The 18,221-nt window shown below is 41.1% G+C and overlaps 1 long non-coding RNA gene across 1 annotated transcript; it reads right to left on the bottom strand.

The window, feature by feature from the left end:
* Positions 1 to 1,183: 1,183 nt before the first annotated feature.
* On the bottom strand, positions 1,184 to 18,079 carry LOC114484959 (uncharacterized). Its single transcript, XR_003678359.1, has 3 exons — positions 18,042 to 18,079; positions 17,669 to 17,726; positions 1,184 to 1,428 (listed from the first exon to the last, which is right to left on the bottom strand). It is a non-coding gene; the product is annotated as an uncharacterized lncRNA (long non-coding RNA).
* Between the last annotated feature and the right edge of the window lie 142 nt (positions 18,080 to 18,221).

Below are 18,221 nucleotides of genomic sequence, written 5' to 3'. Positions count from 1 at the left end.
GTCATCTAGCAGGATAGAAATTTGCATACCATGACTCAGAGGTACAAAAGAAAGAATATAACATTCATTGTTTTTCACAATTAATTCTTAGACTCAAGCCTCTACTCCTGCTAGTAGCAGAGAAAACATTGTGTTTAAGTCTTTATGAGTTTAAATTAAATTTTGTCAATTCAGAATTTACATTTCCTGCTGGCTGTTTTTCTCCCTCATTAAGAGTGGGGGAGGATACCCACACTGGCCTGTGGCCTTCCCTGATCCCACTTCTGAAGCCCACCAAAGGAAGGCTGGTTCCACCTTATCTTTTGGAGTATCATTCTGATGTCTACTATTGATTCATCCTCCCTGCATTCTGAACTTCTTCATGTCAACTTCAGGCAGGGCAATCATTCAAATTATTAAGAAGGGAAAATGCTTTAAGTGATGTTTCTAAACATTTTAACTAGCTTCCTTACATTTAAATCCAAGACATTTATTGTTCTTATGCTTTTGTTGCTAAATCAAGATCCAATCACATATAATGGTCCTCCATTACACTGGCACTATTTCCTCCAAGTGCTTTAATCAGCTCCTCCGAATCCTCTTGTGAAACCTATGCTAATAACTATTACATATAATAGCTATGGCCCAGGTGCCTTACTTATATTTCTTTCCTTGCAATAACCCAGTGGAGTATATAATTCCATTGCCATTTTACAGAAAAATTAATTGAGGCCCAGAAAGTTGTCTGTATTAGTTAGGATACAGGCTAAGTTGCTGTAACAAAGAGATACCAAAATACAGTGACTTGAACAAGGTGGAGGTTTATTTCTCTCTCATAAAACACAACAGTTAGACAAAAAGTCCAGGATGGCAGGTGGCTTTGCCTCACACAGTTATCCAGGGACCCAGTAGTTTCTTGCTACTCAACCATCATCAAGGGCATCAACCTCATCTGTATCGAAAAGCTGGCTCACCACTACCCAGGCATGTCCCAGCCTGGGGGAAGGAGGAAGAGAGAGGATGAAGGACAGGCAGTTCCTTTTTTCAGGAAATTGCACAAGGACAATTCAGCTCACATCCCATTGTCCGGAAAGATCACAGTCACATGGCCACAACTAACTGCAAGAGAGACTGAAAAATGTAACCTCTACTTAGTAGCCACTAGCCAAGGTAAAACTAGTGGTGGATAGGTATGGTGGTGATTCTGTTACTAAAAGAAGAAGGAAATCATGGGTGTTGGGGATTGTTTAGGCATCTCTGCCAGAGAATCCACTGTGATTCTCTCCTTCCAAAATTGGAGCAGTGTGTGCCGATGAAAAACTACATTTCCCATTGCCCTTACAGAGAGGAGCATCCAGATAGACAGAAGCAGAAGTCACTGGGTGGGGCTTCCTGGAAAGTTTTGGTTGCTCTTCAGTCTTCCTGCTGCTTGGAAAGCAGATGAGGTGGCTAGAGCAACAAAAGCCATATCAGATCATGAGTGACTTAGAATACGGAAGCTGTGTGCTAAAGATCGTGGGGCATGCAGAAAGGAAGAACATAGAAACTTAATGATCAAGGAGCCACCACAAGTCCTGAACTGCTTAATTCTGCACTTCTTTATTTTGAGGAAGAAGTAAGACTCTTTCATATTTAAATCGCTTTAATTAGAATCTTCTTCAAATAACCAAATGTAATTCCTAACTAATTCTAATTATTCAGTTAAGCAATATATTTGACGTCATGCAGCCAGTAAGATGTTCATACTCAGATTTACCTAGCTCCAAAGTCCATATTCTTGCCTCTCCAGGATTATATTACTCTTTCACACGACAGAAATGGTTTCCTTTTAAAAAGACTCTCCAATACAATGAAGACAGAGTAGTTGGCTCCACCATATTTAGAAAGATATTTATCCTTTACATGTAGGGTTCTTTACATGAGAAAGCATTTTGGCTAGCAAAGTATTTCTTTGCATGCAACATGAAATTACAGAAAAGCACCATGAGCTATCAAACTAGACATGATTTGTTATTTCTTTTCCTTTTTTTTTTTTTTGGCCGCACATGCAGCTTGCCGGATCTCAGTTCTGCTACCAGGGATTAAACCCAGGCCACGGCCATGAAAGTGCCGAATCCTAATCACTAGACCACCAGGGAACTCCTGACTTGTTATTTCTTATCTCTTAACTTTTCTATTAATATTAATTGGCTTCTTGTTCATTTCTTTTGTTGTCAGCTAGCATGTGTTGACAGCCTAGCAGTATGAGGTTATCAGTGTTAAGGAAAATTAATGGGGAACATTTTTGAAATGTATAACATTCTATTCATCACTATAACTTTTTTCTCCATTGGGAAAAAAATTCACAAGTATTTAAATTTAAGTCTAATATATTGGGTCTGTCTTATGGGACACACAATTGGAGATTCCCTGATCTATGTGATTGACTGATGGATGGGGCTTATACTTCCATTATGGAAAAGATGTAGAAGATAAGAAATAGGCTTTGAGAGCCATCATGGCCCTATGAGCCTGGATAAAGGCTTTAGCCTTTCTTGTTTAGAGATCATTTGGTTAGAGAAGGAAATCAACCACATGAACTATTTAACCTGCATTTTCTAAATTGCTACTGGGCAAAATATCACTAGAATTAGTGAGGAAAATTGTGCTACTTTTCTGGGTAAAATACCAAAAAGTGGCATAAGTTGTTTAGGGATGTTTATTAAATAATATTGTTATTATTAGCTCTTTTGGGGAAAAGGAGAAATGAATGTCTGAGGCTGAAAACATTTAGATTTAGAATGTCCTGTGTGGCATAAAGGAAATAGGTAAAACTGTGATTTATCAGCAAATGTCACTTTTTGGTTTTAGGATTTTGTGGTAGATAGAATAATGACCCTCCAAAGATGTTCATGTTCTAATCCCCAGAACTTGTGAATATGTCACCTTACATGACAAAAAGGACTTTGCAGATATGATTAAATTAAAGGTTTTAAAATAGGGAGATTATTCTAGATAAGCTGGGTGGGCCCAATGTAATAACAAGGGTCCTTAAAAGATGGAAGAGGAAGGCTGAAGAGAGAGAAAGAGGGGATTGACTACAAAAGCAGAGGTTAGTGTGATACCATAGCTGGAAGGCGGCCATGAGCTAAGGAATGCAGATAGCCATAAGAAGTTGAAAAAGGCAAGAAACCGATTCTCCCCTAGAACCTTCGGAAGGAACGCGGCCCTGCCAACACTTGATTTTAGCCCCATAAGACCCATTTCAGACTTCTGAGCTCCAGAAGTATAAGATAATAAATTTGTGTTGTTTTAAGCCACTAAGTTTATGGTAATTTGTTATAGCAGCAATAAGAAATAGCATATGTTACAGCAACAATAGGAAACAAATATAGACTTCAAACTTTTGAGGGGTTAAGCAAGGTAAAATAGCTGAATCAGTAAGAAATGGGACCCCACCCATTCTGCTCCCAATCTCCCTCACCACTTTTTAATGAGTTTGTTGTAGATGTAAATATGTAAATCAAGAATGAACTCTGAAAAAAAAAAAAAGAATGAACTCTGCCTCTTTGGAAAAATGGCTTATTCTAGGATTGGGATGGGAAATATACAACATGCACCTGAAGCATCTTGTAGTGCTAAGAAACAAAACAGAAAAACACAATAAGACAAAGATGGGGATATGTCAAAGGGACCATGGGAACCATCTGAAAGAGCTCCTAATGGCCAAAGTTGGAACAATTCAAACAATAAAATAATCAAATCAGTATTGGGTTATAATCCAACATATAAAACAAATATCCATAAGAATCCAATTTGAGTTTCTCCTTCTGAATTCTAACCATGTGGCCAGATGAAAAACTACATGTAAGAAGTCAGTGGGTGATATAAATAAGTGACTGAATAAATAAGTAAATGGGGAAGACGAGACATATCTCCTGTGCAAAAAAATTCCAAATAATTTATGTACATGTTCTGCCCTCAAGGAGGTGGAGCATAACTCCCCATCCCTTACATGCGAACTGCTCATAGTAACTTCCTTTCAAACAGAGAAGTATGGAAAGGGGGGAAAAAAGAGTAATTTTATGGTGGAAAAACCTGACCAATACTACCTCAGCCAGGTGATCAAGGTCAACATCAGTAGTAATAAGTTATGTTGATGGTATGTACTCTTGATATGATGTGATGAAAAATGGTACCTTACTTCTCTGGTCTTCCTCCCAAAAGGCCATAACCCCTATCTAATCATGTGAAAAACATCAGACAAATCCAGTTGAGAGACATCCTACAAAATACTTGACCAATTTTCCTCAAAACTGTCAAGGTCACCAAAAACAAGGTAAGTTCTGAGAAAGTGGCACAGCCAAGAGGAGCCTAAGGAAATATAACAAGTAAATGTAATGTCGTATCCTGGATGGAATACTGGAACAGAAAAAGGGCATTTGGTAAAAACAAAACAAATATCATCACCTCATACCTGTTAGACTGGCCATCATCAAAAAGACAAGAGATAACAAATGCTGGCATAGATGTGGAGAAAAGGGAACCTTTGTGCACTCTTGGTGGGAATGTAAATTGGTGCAGACACTTTGGTTAACAGTATGGAGATCCCTCAAAAAGTTAAAAATAGAACTACCGTATGATCCAGCAATTCTACTTCTGGGAATATATCCAAAGGAAATGAAAACACTAGCTCAAAAAGATATCTGCACCCAATGTTCATTGCAGCATTATTTACAATAGCCAGGACACTAAAACAACCCAAGTGTCCATCAATGGATGAATGGATAAAGAAGCTGTGGTATATATACACAATGGAACACTATTAAGACATAAAAAAAAAAGGAAATCCTACTATTTGTGACAACATGGGTGGACCTTGAAGGCATTATGCTCAGTGAAATAAAGCAGACAAAGAAAGACCAAAACTGTATGATCTCATTTATATGTGGAATCTAAAAAAACAAAACACCAAATTCACATAAAAAGAAAACAGGGGCTTCCCTGGTGGCGCAGTGGTTGAGAGTCCGCCTGCCGATGTGGGGGACACGGGTTCGTGCCCCGGTCTGGGAAGATCCCACATGCCGCAGAGCGGCTGGGCCCGTGAGCCATGGCCGCTGAGCCTGCGCATCCAGAGCCTGTGCTCTGCAGGGAGGGGGGCCACAACAGTGAGAGGCCCACATACCGCAAAAAAAAAAAAAGAAAACAGATTTGTGATTACGAGGGCAGGGGGTGGAGGGAGGGAGAAATGGAGGAAAGTGGTCAAAAAGTACAAACTTCAGCTTGTAAGATAAATAAGTGCTAGGGATGTAATGTACAACATGATGACTACAGCTAACACTGTTGTATGATATATAGGTAAGTTGTTAAGAGAGTAGATCCTAAGAGTTCTCATCACAAGGAGAACTGTTTTTCTTTTTACTGTATCTATATGAGATAATGGATGTTAACTAAACTGATATGGTAATCATTTCATAATACATGTAAATTAAATCATCATGCTATACACCTTAAAGCTAATACAGTGATGCACGTCAATTATTTCTCAATAAAACTAGAAGGGAAAACGCAAAACAAATCTGAATAACCTATAGACTTTAGTTAACAATAATGTATCAATATTGTTTCATTAACTATAACAAGTGTACCACACTAATGTAAAATGTTACTAGTAGAAGAAACTGAGTTTGGGATTTATGGGAATTCTCTTTACTACCATTGCAAAATCTAAATTTTTCTGTAAATCGAATACTGTTAAAAATATATATAAACCTTATTTTAAAAAAAGAAAAAAAAGTGAATCCTGGTTTCTGATGTAGTACCCTTAAGGAGAATGGGCCAAAGATAAGCAAGCTTTTGATTTTGTGTCAATTGGCATGTGAATACCATACTCTGGGATGGTCCCACTCTATTCTTTGGTTTTCCCTAAAATAAAACCCTCCAGGATCTCTGGACAAGAATTCAGAAGCTGCCAAGTAATTATTCAGTAATTGTTACCATCCCCATACCCTGTGCCAGCCATAGTTATCCCAAAGGAGGAAGGGACCCTGGGATGCAGTGTCGGAAGAAAGCAGGAGGGGCAGACTATTTCCTTCTTTGTTTACTGAACCCCTAATGAACAGTTTTCTGCCTAGTATTATGAGCACTTAATTTGTTTTGTCCCAAGGGGTGGGTTAGAAAGGGAGGAAATGTGTCGTTTCACTGCTGAAACTTTAGGTCTCCCTATGAGCCTGGGAAAAGGTCTTGGGCTTTGTTAATGGGGAAGGGAGGCTGGGTGGAGCAATGCTTCCTCTCAATTTCAAATCCCTTCCATTTGGCAGGAGCAGCGTTATTAGCATAATACTGGGGAAGACAGTAATTTATCTGACTGGTAAGTTTGGAAAGACAGACTAGGCATGCACAGCAGAACACCTTCTTATCTTCTTCCTTTGGGGAGCAGGTCTGGCTACAGATAGCAGGCTCTCTGCTCTGCTTCTCCTTCATGTTGTGTGTTTCATAAATGTCCTTCCCTTATGGAGGAGTCCTACAGAAATTCAGTGACTTCTCTGACCAGGTGGTAAATCTGTCTGACCCTGAGGTTCAGCATTAAGAAGACAGCCTGACTCTCACATCTAAGTCACATTCTCCAATACATTGAAAATAAACATTAATTTGTCCTCCATCTGCCAGCTCTTGTCTTATTAGGTGGTTCAGAACTTGTATGGAAAAGAGAAGTGTTATCAATCACCCCCAGAAGGACTAAGTTTTGGGGTAGTACTCCCCAGGGAAGCCATGGCCATGGTATACTGAAAGCAAGTGATTGCGGTAGGATGCCTTGACTCAGGACTCTTAAGACTTGGTACATAGACTGTGACTGTCTTTTGGAAATGGTGGTATTCAGAAAGACTTTCTAAGCATCTCATTTGTCTTGTCTGCAGTCTCTGGGTATGTGATGTGTATCGTCCACACCTAGACTAAGCCATATCTCCTGTAAGCTAGGGCCCTTTCTCCTATTCTCATAGACAACTAAGAGGGCACACAGAATCTAAGCTGTGCCATCAACAATGTACACATTGTATCTTATGAATATGAACAATACTGTAGATCAATCAAGGTCAGGAGGTCCCGCTAACCTTTGGGCCACCTTTTGTTACATCCAGAATGGCCACAACATAATTCTTCATGCTAGCATTACCACTTATCTGTTATTTGTACACAGCCTCTGTAGGTACCACAAAGAACTTTACTGGGTGAGTAGGTCTTTTTGGATATATTTCCCTTGAGATGTGATATCAGACCAAAATATATATATATACATAGCAAGTCATGGGAAACATTTAGTTGTATCTCAAGTCTCATACCTAGATTGAAAGGAACATTTAGTGAGCCCATGATTAAATTATTTCACAGTACTATCTGTCATGCCCCTGTGCCCAGCCATCACACACCTTCCTGGAAAACAAGCGTGGACTTTGTAGCTACACCTCTGGTCTTCACCTGCATGGGTGGGTTTGTTTCCTCTTGGTAGTTGGCTCAGTTCAGCTAATTTGCGCTTGATCCAGGTGTTTGTCTATGAGTTTCTTGAACACCTTGTGCCACTTCCAATAAGACTATGGAATTAGCATTTTAGAGCTGGCCTTAGAAGTTAGTTAATTTAAATAATAGGTTATCTAATTTTAAACCCTTCACTTTACACTTAAGCCTAGTGAGGTTTAAGTGACTTTCCTAATGTCACATTGCTGGCTAGTTAGCAGTGCTAGGCAGGACAAGAACTTGGGTCCCCTAGTTCAGTGTTTTTTTCCTACTACCTGTGCTGCCTTCTCTATATTCAACCTGATCTCTGCTGTGTACAGTACACTCACTTCCACTGAATGTGACTAACTTATACGATGCTGTCAAATAACAACCGTTCCTAGGAACCTGTAGCTGGCTTCAGGATTAAAACAAATAAAATCGGAAGGCTTCAGCATGACAGAATAAATACCAAACACTGATAGTATGATTTCAGCTTCCCAGGCAAGAAGGGACTCTATCAATTTTTCCAAGTAATGGGTGTGAGTCATCTAACTTTTGCTTTTTACCAAGAATTTAGCTCAGCAGGTACAGGACTGACTCTCAGTTGGCGGATCAGTTTGAAAGCCAATTATCCAAAGTTGTTTCATTTCCATTGCTGAAATTACCTTTTCTTTTATTTCCTTTAATCTGATCAGTCAGAGCTAAGCTCCCGTGGTTAGGGGAATCTACTTCACTGTTCTCACTATCTCTACATTAGGTCCTTCTAATCCTCTTTGCTGTAGTCAGGAACTCCTCAGGACACATCCCTTCCACACCTCCCTCTTACCCTGTCCTATCCTTGGCTAGAACCCCATCTAGTTTTATTGATGATAACACAAAAGGAAAACAAAAGAATGTCTCTGGGTGGCAGATTAGGAAGAACCCCTACTCCTTCAGTTTCATGCCCTTCTGCAGAAAATAGAATCATAGGGGAGCAGTATGAGAGACACAGATTGAGAAATGTGCACATGTGTTGGACCACCTTTGATTTCACTGAGTCACTGGTCCAAAGGACGTACCACATGGCACCAGTAGCCACATTCTCTTCTATTGCTATTGAAGGTAGTGCCTACTGGGATGTAACTGGGATTTGGATATTGCTGGAGTATAGTGAGATAACACCTCTTCCAGTTTTCTACTGCACTCTCTGTTTTGCCTGTTGAGAAGACTTCTAGGGAAAGAACTCAAACCATATCCACGATTCATGTATAGGTATGTCTGAAGAGATGGGGAAAACAGGCAGGGGGAGAGTTGACAGAGGCAAACTGTAGGCAGGACTCCAGATTCCTAGGAGAGCATTCATCACGAAATGGTGTGGTGTGACCAGCCACAAGGAGCATCAGGGCTGGAGGACTGGTCAGCATGGTAGTTGTAGAACCAACATGGTGGCTATTACCCAAACTTGTCCAGACCCAGCTACTGCCCATTGGTGTCTTGCATAAGTTCTGGGGAGGAGGGAGAGGGGCAGATTTAGGCTGCAGGTAACACTAAAAGACCTGCTTTTGAGAGCTATCACAATCTGTGTGATTAAATGTGAACATGGGTTACTTGGGCGTGGTAATGGTTAGTATCTCTGTGAGACGATTCTCATAGTTTTTCTTTGTTTTTATTTTCTATCTTGATGAATAATTTGCCAATTTCATAAAACAGAGAACCCAACAGGCTTTCCACTTACATAGCTGATTTCTGCATGCTTTTGATAATGCTGTCACATTTGTGACAGTCTTTCATTATTTTTTGCTCTGGCATATTGGGAGGGCATGTGAGGATGTTACAGTTAGATGGTAGGGTGGGGAGCCTGTGATCCTTGATGTTCTCCCAGCATTATGTTTATGGTAGTGGCATCCCTCTGATACAATAGCAAACAGAAAAGAAGGGGCTGTTCCCTTCCTTTTCAAAGGAAACAGCAAGATCTTCACTACTGCTAGCCCTTAGGGAACCTTCATCTGAATTAGAAAAAGTCATCTTGGGGGAGTCACAGCTCCTGGGAGCATGGATTGGTACCCCTGTACAAGTAGAAAAAGTGCTTCTTCCTCTTGGAATACATGTGGGAGGGTGTATAACTTGAGCTTAGTGAACTGCATTTCATGCTAGATTTTAGTCCCCATGTGTGCCCTTGTGCACCAAACAACCCTCACAACTGTGAATGATTGCACAACCATACATACTGGTCCCTGTCAGAGCATCTGAGAAGCTCATGGGTACATCTCCAAATAGAGCACTAAGAGGAGAGAGGTCCAGGAACAAAACGTAGCACAAGCATTGGCCTGAGCAGCAGAGTGGCCAACAGTGGTCCAGCTAAGTGGTATCAGTGTTAAGTGGTAGTCCAAGGGAATCATGGAGCAGGAATCCACGCAGAAGGCAAGTACTGGTCAGTGTGGAGCAGTAAGAGTAGAAACAAGCAAAATTATGAAATAAAGCCTGGGCTGTTTGGTGGGGACACTTAAGATATTTACTGGGGACTCTCAGGCCTTAGACGGGAGAGCGTGGTGGGTATGTCTTGTTTTGTCTGCCCAAACCCACACAAACTGTGTGAGCCTGGTGAAGCTGCTAATCACACCATCCTGCTTCACAGCCATAGGGCCCAGCCAGCCAAGGTACCACATAGCCTTGGCCAGAATGACTGCCAGGGGTAGGCTGATCAAAATTCTTCTGGGGATTCTTTTCGTTTAGAGGTAGAAAAAAATGCACCTGGTCTTCCAAATAAAGCATATTGAGAATGTGAAGGGGTCTAACTTCCCTGCCACGTCGAAGAAGGTATCTCTTGTGGAAGAGAATGGGATCAACACACAGAAAGAAGAAGACTGAGAGTGAGAATGAGAGCGAGAGAGAGAGAGAGAGAAGAGAGAGGGAGTGGAGGGGAAAGGGGTTGAAAGAGTGAGAAAGACCAATTTGGAAAATGTATATTAGTCCCTAGATCTAGTTGTGACTGAAGTCCATTCCTACACCTCCAAGGACTGAAAGCCAGTACATTCCCTTTTTACTTACACTAGTTTAAACTGTATTTCTGACATTTGTAAATGAATGACTTCTAATACAGGCAGGGAAACTTGGAAGGGCTCTGAGCACTTGAGCTATGCAGCTATCTCTAACTCTTAAGTGACCTTTTGAAGCTGGGAACTTCGCTTCAATTCATTACAAATTGCCAATACATCTTCATCTCATCAAGAACACTAGAGGGGGTGTGGCCAAGATGGCAGAGTAGGAAGACCCTGAGCTCACCTCCTCCCATGAGCACACCAAAATTACAACAATGTACAGAGCAACTGTCAATGAGAATGACCTGAAGACTAGCAGAAAAGGTTTTCCACAACTAAAGCTATAAAGAAAGAAACACAATGAGACAGGTAGGAGGGATGGAGGTACAGCATAGTCAAGACTCAGGTAGGTGAACCACAAATGGGAGGATAATCACAACTGTAGAGATTCTCCCCAAGGAGCAAGGGATCCAAGCCCCACATCAGGCTTCCCAGCCCTGGGGTCCTGCACTGGGATGATGAGCTCCCCAGAATGTCTGGCTTTAAAGGGGCCTTGCATATGGGAGACCCAGAGGGCTGTGGGAAACAAAGACTCTACTCTTAAAGGGCTCCCACAAGGGGCTTCCCTGGTGGCGCAGTGGTTGCGCGTCCGCCTGCCGATGCAGGGGAACCGGGTTCGCGCCCCGGTCTGGGAGGATCCCACATGCCGCGGAGCGGCTGGGCCCGTGAGCCATGGCCGCTGAGCCTGCGCGTCCGGAGCCTGTGCTCCGCAACGGGAGAGGCCATGACAGAGGCCAAGATGGCAGAGTAGGAAGACCCTGAGCTCACCTCCTCCCATGAGCACACCAAAATTACAACAATGTACAGAGCAACTGTCAATGAGAATGACCTGAAGACTAGCAGAAAAGGTTTTCCACAACTAAAGCTATAAAGAAAGAAACACAATGAGACAGGTAGGAGGGATGGAGGTACAGCATAGTCAAGACTCAGGTAGGTGAACCACAAATGGGAGGATAATCACAACTGTAGAGATTCTCCCCAAGGAGCAAGGGATCCAAGCCCCACATCAGGCTTCCCAGCCCTGGGGTCCTGCACTGGGATGATGAGCTCCCCAGAATGTCTGGCTTTAAAGGGGCCTTGCATATGGGAGACCCAGAGGGCTGTGGGAAACAAAGACTCTACTCTTAAAGGGCTCCCACAAAATCTCATGCTCCAAGATCCAGTATAGAGCCTGGATCTTGAAAGGAGCCTGGGTCAGACCAAATTGCTGATCCTGAAGAGCCTCCAAGAGAATCAGGAAGCAACTGTGACTCCGCCTGGGGACAGAGATGTTGGTGGCAGCCATTTTGGGGAGCTCATTCTACCATGAAGATACTGGTGCTGGAAAGTGCCATTTTGGAGTCCTCCCTCTCCCTTATTAGCACTAGGGGCTCATCTGCCTACCAGCCAGTTGGCACCTGTCCTGGGACCCTGTGAGCTGCGTAGCCATCTGCCCCAGGACCCAGCCCTGCCTGCCAGTGGGCTGGCAGCCTCTGCATAAGGCAGGACCTGGCAACCAGCCAGGCCAATATGCTCAATATGGTTTTTACCAATATGCCCACAGTAGTTGACCCTTTTACAATAGAAGGGCCTATGCAGCCCACATAGAAGGCACCCCTAGAGCATATAGCTCTGGTGACCAGAGGAGCAGTGCCACTGGACTCCAAAGAACGTCACCTACAAAAAGCCACTTCTCCAAGACTGGGAAACAAAACCCACCTACCTGATACATAGAAATAAAAACAGAATTAGACAAAATGAGGTGATAGAAGGATATGTTCCAAATGAAGGAATAAAATAAAACCCCAGAAGAAGAACTAAGTGAAGTGGATGAAGATAAGCAATCTACCCAATAAAGAGTTCAAGGCGATGATCATAAAGATGCTCAATGAACTCAGGAGAAGAATGGATGAACACAGTGAAAAGGTTAAAGAGTTATAAAATACAAAAAAGAACCACAGACAAAGAATACATCACTAAAATTAAAAATACACTAGAAGGAAACAATAGTAGATTAGATAATACAGAGGACTGGATCAAGAGTAAGAAGAAGAGAGAGTAATGGAAATCACCCAAGCTGAACAGAAAAAAGAAAAAAGAATTTAAAAAATGAGGATAGTTTAAGCGACCTCTGAGAAAACATCAAGTATGTTAACATTTGCATTATAGGGATACCAGAAGGAGAAAAGAAAGAGAAAGGGGTAGAGAACTTATTTGAAAAGATAATAGCTGAAACCTTCCCTAACCTGAGAAAGGAAACAGATATCCAGGTCCAGAATCAAAGAGTCCCAAGTAAGAAGAATCTAAAGAGATCCACACCAAGACACATTGTAATTAACATGGCAAAAAATAAAGAGAGAATGTTAAAAGCAGAAAGGGAAAGGCAACTAGTTACATATAAGGGAACTACCATAAGACTACCAGCTGAGTTTTCAGCAGAAACTTTGTAGGCAAGAAAGGAGTGGCACAATATATTCAAAGTGATGAAATGGAAAAATTTACAACCAGGAACACTCTACCTGGCAAGGCTATCATTCAGATTTGAAGATGAGATAAAGAGTTTTACAGACAAGCAAAAGCTAAAAGAGTTCACACCACTAAACTGGTTTTACAAGAAATGTTAAAGGGATTTCTCTAAGTGGAAATGAAAAGACCAAAACTAGAAATATGAAAATTTCAAAAGGAAAAATCTCATTGGTAAAGGCAAATATACAGTAAAGGTAGTAGATCAACTAATTATAGAGCTAGTCAGAAGGTTAAGACAAAAGTAGTAAAATCATCTATAACCACAATAAGTAGTTCAGGGATACACAAACAAAAAGATGTAAAATATGAAGTCAAAAATATTAAATGTGGGGCAAGGGGTAAAAATGCAGGGTTGTTAGAATGCATTCAAACTTAAGAGATTATCAACTTAATATAATCACATATATATGGGTTGTTATATATAAACCTCATGGTAACCACAGATCAAAAATCTATGATAGATACACACAAAAAAAGGAGAAAGGAGCCCAAACATAACAATAGAGACTACAGTCATCAAATCACAAGGGAAGAGAGCAAAACAAGAAGAAAGGAACAAAAAAGAACTACAAAAACAAGAAGAAAACAATTGACAAAATGGCAAGAAGTGCATACCCATCAATAATTACTTTACATGTAAATGGACTAAATGCTCCAATCAAAAGACATAGAGTGGTTGAATGGATTAAAAAAAAAGACAAAAACAAAACAAGACCCATGTATATGCTGCCTACAAGAGACTCACTTCAGATCTAAAGACACACAAAGACTGAAAGTGAGAGGATGGAAAATGTATTCCATGAAAATGGAAACAAAAAGAAATCTGGGGTGGCAATACTGATATCAGACAAAATAGACTTTAAAACAAAGACTGTCACAAAAGACAAAGAAGGACATTACATAATGCTAAAGGGATCAATCCAACAAAAAGATATAACAATTGTAAACATATATGCACTCAACATAGGAGCACCTAGATACATACAGCAGATATTAACAAACATAAAGAAAAAAATTGACAGTAACATAATAATAGTAGGGGACTTTTAACACCCAATTACATCAATGGCCAGAAAAATCAATATGGAAACATTGACCTTAAATGACATATTAGAACAGATAGACTTAATAGATATCTGCAGAACTTTCCATCCAAAAGCAATAGAATACACATTCTTTTCAAGTGCACGTGGAACATTCTCCAGGACAGACATAAGCTGCCTCACTGAACAATGACTAAAGTTATACCAAAAAAAGAGAGAGATTAATTCCTAAGACTGGTCAATCCTTTTGTGAAATAAAGAATATTTGCCAAATGAGTATCCCTCTCAATATACTGGTTTTGCATACTCAAATATTCATATTTTAAAGGTACATATATTTTAAGATACATATGTTTTAAGGTATATATATATCTTAATCTAAAGAAAGCCTATACAAATTGCATTTTGTGTCAGTGATATGCCACAAATCTGAGAATCCATTCCCATCTTGGACCAGTTAGCTTCAAACAGAAGGTATCAACAATACTTATTAATCCTAACATGGGCAAATTCATTCATAGGTCAGGCATGATAAAGCCTTAGCAGGATGAACCAGTGATAAGGGGGAAATAGCCAGAGCCCACTAGGAGCAGAACTGGGGGAAACTAACCTAGCCATGGCTGTGTCATGCCCTGGTTCTGGGTTAGCAGTCAGCCCCTAGGGAGTAACAAAACAGGACTTAGCCCCCCAGAGGCAGGAATTCACAAAATCTAGCAAGAGGATCAGTATCCTAGATCAGCAGGGGTTTCAGGCTAGTGCTTCCATCCAAATGGAAAGAATGCCCATGTATGCAGTCTGGCCATTACAGATGAAAGCCACAACTCAGTGGGCATGCAGGGAGTCAGGCAATAGTGCAAGTTATTTTCCCCACTGGTGGGCAAAAGGAATTTAGCATAGTTAGGTACTAAGGATACAAATAAGACTGAGACAGAGCATATTTGCTCTCACTTTGCTTACAATCTAGATGGAGACGGAGCCATAAAGAGATGACTTCAAGCTTGTGCTGACAGTTGGGGAATTTGACAAGTGCCAAAGGAGAGGAATGCATAGTGCGCTATGAGAACACAAGGAAGGTTCACTTATGCCAAACTAAGGTTTAGAAGACTTCTTGGAGAAGATGCTGCTTGAGCTGGTTGTAGCAGGCAAAGAAAGGCGAGCAAGATTTACCATGAACAGTCATGGAGGTGAGACACACAAAACCGTATTCAGGGCAGTTCAAGGAATTCTATACTATTAGAGCGGAAAGCCGAAGTTCCATAGGGTCACTTATGCCATGCTAAGAAGTTGATCTCACACAGGGATAAGGAGCTATGGTGGAAACCACTCATCATCCCCACCTCCAGTTCCTCTTCCTTTTAGTAATAGAACCCCTTCTCCCCTCCACTGAGTTTTAGGTGGGCACATATCTGTCCAATTAAAGAATATATTCTCCAGCCACCCTTGCAGTAGATGTGACCGTGTGACCAAGTTCTTGGGATGTAAATGAAAGTTAGGAGTATAATGTTCATATTACATCATTAAAAGGAAGCTACTTGTCTCCACTTTTTCTTTCTCCTTCCAGAGGTCTGGAACACAGATGTGGTTAATAAAGCCAGCCTCGAACATGCCAACAATGACCACACCGCTGGAGCAGGTAACACACTAAGATGAAAGGAACCTGGGTCCCAGGTTGAACAAGGGGAAAAAGCTACCTTTTCATGCCGGACATCCACCCTACCGGACTACTAAGTGAGAGAGAAATAAATTCCTTGTAGAGTCTCTTTGTTATAGCAGCATAGCCTGTATCGTAACATGAGAGGAAAGGAAAGATAGTGCTGAGGCTTCTAATATAATTCTTGACTTGTCAGAAATGGCTAAGGAACTAAGAAAGACTGAGACAACAAACATCTATCTTTAATGATTATAGCTGTGTGAGGCTAGGGCTGGCAGAGGGCAAGATAAGCAATTACGCAGCCTTGTCTCAAGAGAGATAGGGAAAGCCCCTTGAAAACTATAAACTTCTACCTGGTTCTGAGAGCCTAGCTCATCCAGAGCCAGACAGCAGCTAGCAACCACCTGAATGTCTTCCTTGCACTCTGCCCTGCAAAGCTGTATCTATTGTCATCTTCAAAAGCTGACTCCAACAAGCTTCCAATGAAGACTTCATTGACTAACCCCATTTAGTCATTTTGTGTTAATTGTATCCGCAACAGGGAAAAATTATTTATAATCTCCCTCTATTTCCTGAAGAAGTTGGATCTGTTAATTGAAAGGCCTGTTTTGCTAAACAGCAATTCATCAGGGGCGCAAGTTTGGAAGTAGTGCTGGGGTAAAATGCATTCCTCCCAATAACAAAAGGTTGATGAATCTGCATAGGACTCTGGGAGGGGAAGTTAAGAGCGACAAGACTGGAGGCTGGGGAGTGGAGTGGAAAAAGATCCGTACTGGCAGAAGCAGAGTACTCTGAAAAAAGAGGTGTATTGTAGGGTATTTTCAGGTGAATTACTGCAGTGTACAAGATGTACATCGTGTCTCCCCTTCAGTAAATTCTGCCTTGTTCCTTAAGACCCTGGTGTGAGAGGGAATAAGGGGTGGGACCTTGAATAAGAGGATGAGGGAAAAGCTGACATCTGGATTACTAGACCAAGGAAAGTGAGAGTCAGTGCCAGTAATGCACAGAATTTGAGACCGCTTCCTTTAGTCATTAATTCTATAATTTTGAAATTATGTATATTGGATCGTCATAATCTGAGAGTCACCATTCACCCAATAATTACTGAGAGCCCATGACTAGAATAAAATTAATTATATTTCATAATTATAATTAAATACATACTAATTATAATTAATGTAAGCTAGCAGTTATTAACTGCTTATGAGGATTCAGAAATGGAGAGCTTTCTTCTAGGCGAGGGTAAGGTACATTTTAGGAAAGATAACATGGAAGAATTGTATCTGAGCTGGGTCTTGAAGAGTGGATAGGCATTGATCATGCAAAGGCTTTCGGAGGGACAGAATAGCATATACAATCTGACCAAAGCCACACAATTTTTTTCAATAACTATTTATCAGTATGCACTGTGTGCCAGGCACCGTGCTAGGTCCCAGGGATATGAAGATGAATTTGGCCTTGTAGATGTTTCTGTTCATTCTGTTATTGGTTTGCCACAACTATCAGGTCTTTCTTGGCCACATTCCTGCATGGCCAGTTTTTCTCTCTTGAACCTATGCGTGTGGGATGCTTCTTTTGCTCCTTCAGTATACTACTTTCCATTTATCCTAGTGTACTTTAACCTGTTATTGATGACCATTTCTCTAATTTATTGAGGTCAGTTGAATTTTGATCTTCTAACTTGACATATCAATCTGCTTGGGGTCATGTGTAATATTTACAAAGAATTTCACTTTCTCTCCACTGTCCAGACCCACATGTCAGTACCCTTTTGTGCCAATATATAGAAGGTTGGAAGTAAGATAAGGAATAGGGCCCCAGAATCCCAGGTTACAAAAACCTAGTATATCTGTAACTGACCACAGTTTTCTCAACTGAAATTGCAGTGATGTCTTTTACACGACAGTCCTAACTTTATCAACAGATACTTGAGTACCTACCATATGCGGAAACAGTGATGCACGATGCATTGGCCCTTGCTCTTGAGAGGCTTACAGTCTAGATGAGGAGGCAAATAGACAAGGCATGTTCATTTGTTTGGCAGAAGACTTTTCTACCCCTCTTCCTAATGGATTAAGAGAGAACAAAATTGAGAATGTGAGAACATAGGAAGGAATTCCCTTTTCCTCTGCCCTGTCCTCTGACTGGCTACCTTCAGAAGGAAGAAGTTTTTAATCTGATTAGTCAGAGCCTAGGACACTAGCGAGTTCACATTTTACTGGTGGTTGGGTCACTTTGTGTTGAAAGGGCACATGGTCAGGAGTGCTGTTCTTGCTCCAGGTAGGACCAGCCCAGTTTCCATTTGGCCCTCACTTGGTTTTGTAAAGCTGGTCTGCTCGCAGATCTGATCATCTTCTCCCCTCTTTCCACAGGCATGCCTATGCATGATAGTCCCAAAATCTAGAGGGTGGAGGCGGAGCAGGGAATTACGAAGCTTCACTTCAGCCTTATACATAAGCCATATGATTCAGTCTTTTGGCAGAGTTCTGTTCT

This window comes from Physeter macrocephalus, chromosome 3 (assembly GCF_002837175.3).
Source record: "Physeter macrocephalus isolate SW-GA chromosome 3, ASM283717v5, whole genome shotgun sequence".
Lineage (NCBI taxonomy): Eukaryota > Metazoa > Chordata > Mammalia > Artiodactyla > Physeteridae > Physeter > Physeter macrocephalus.
Note: the sequence above shows the minus strand (reverse complement) of the source record. Positions and strands in the feature narration are given on the sequence as shown.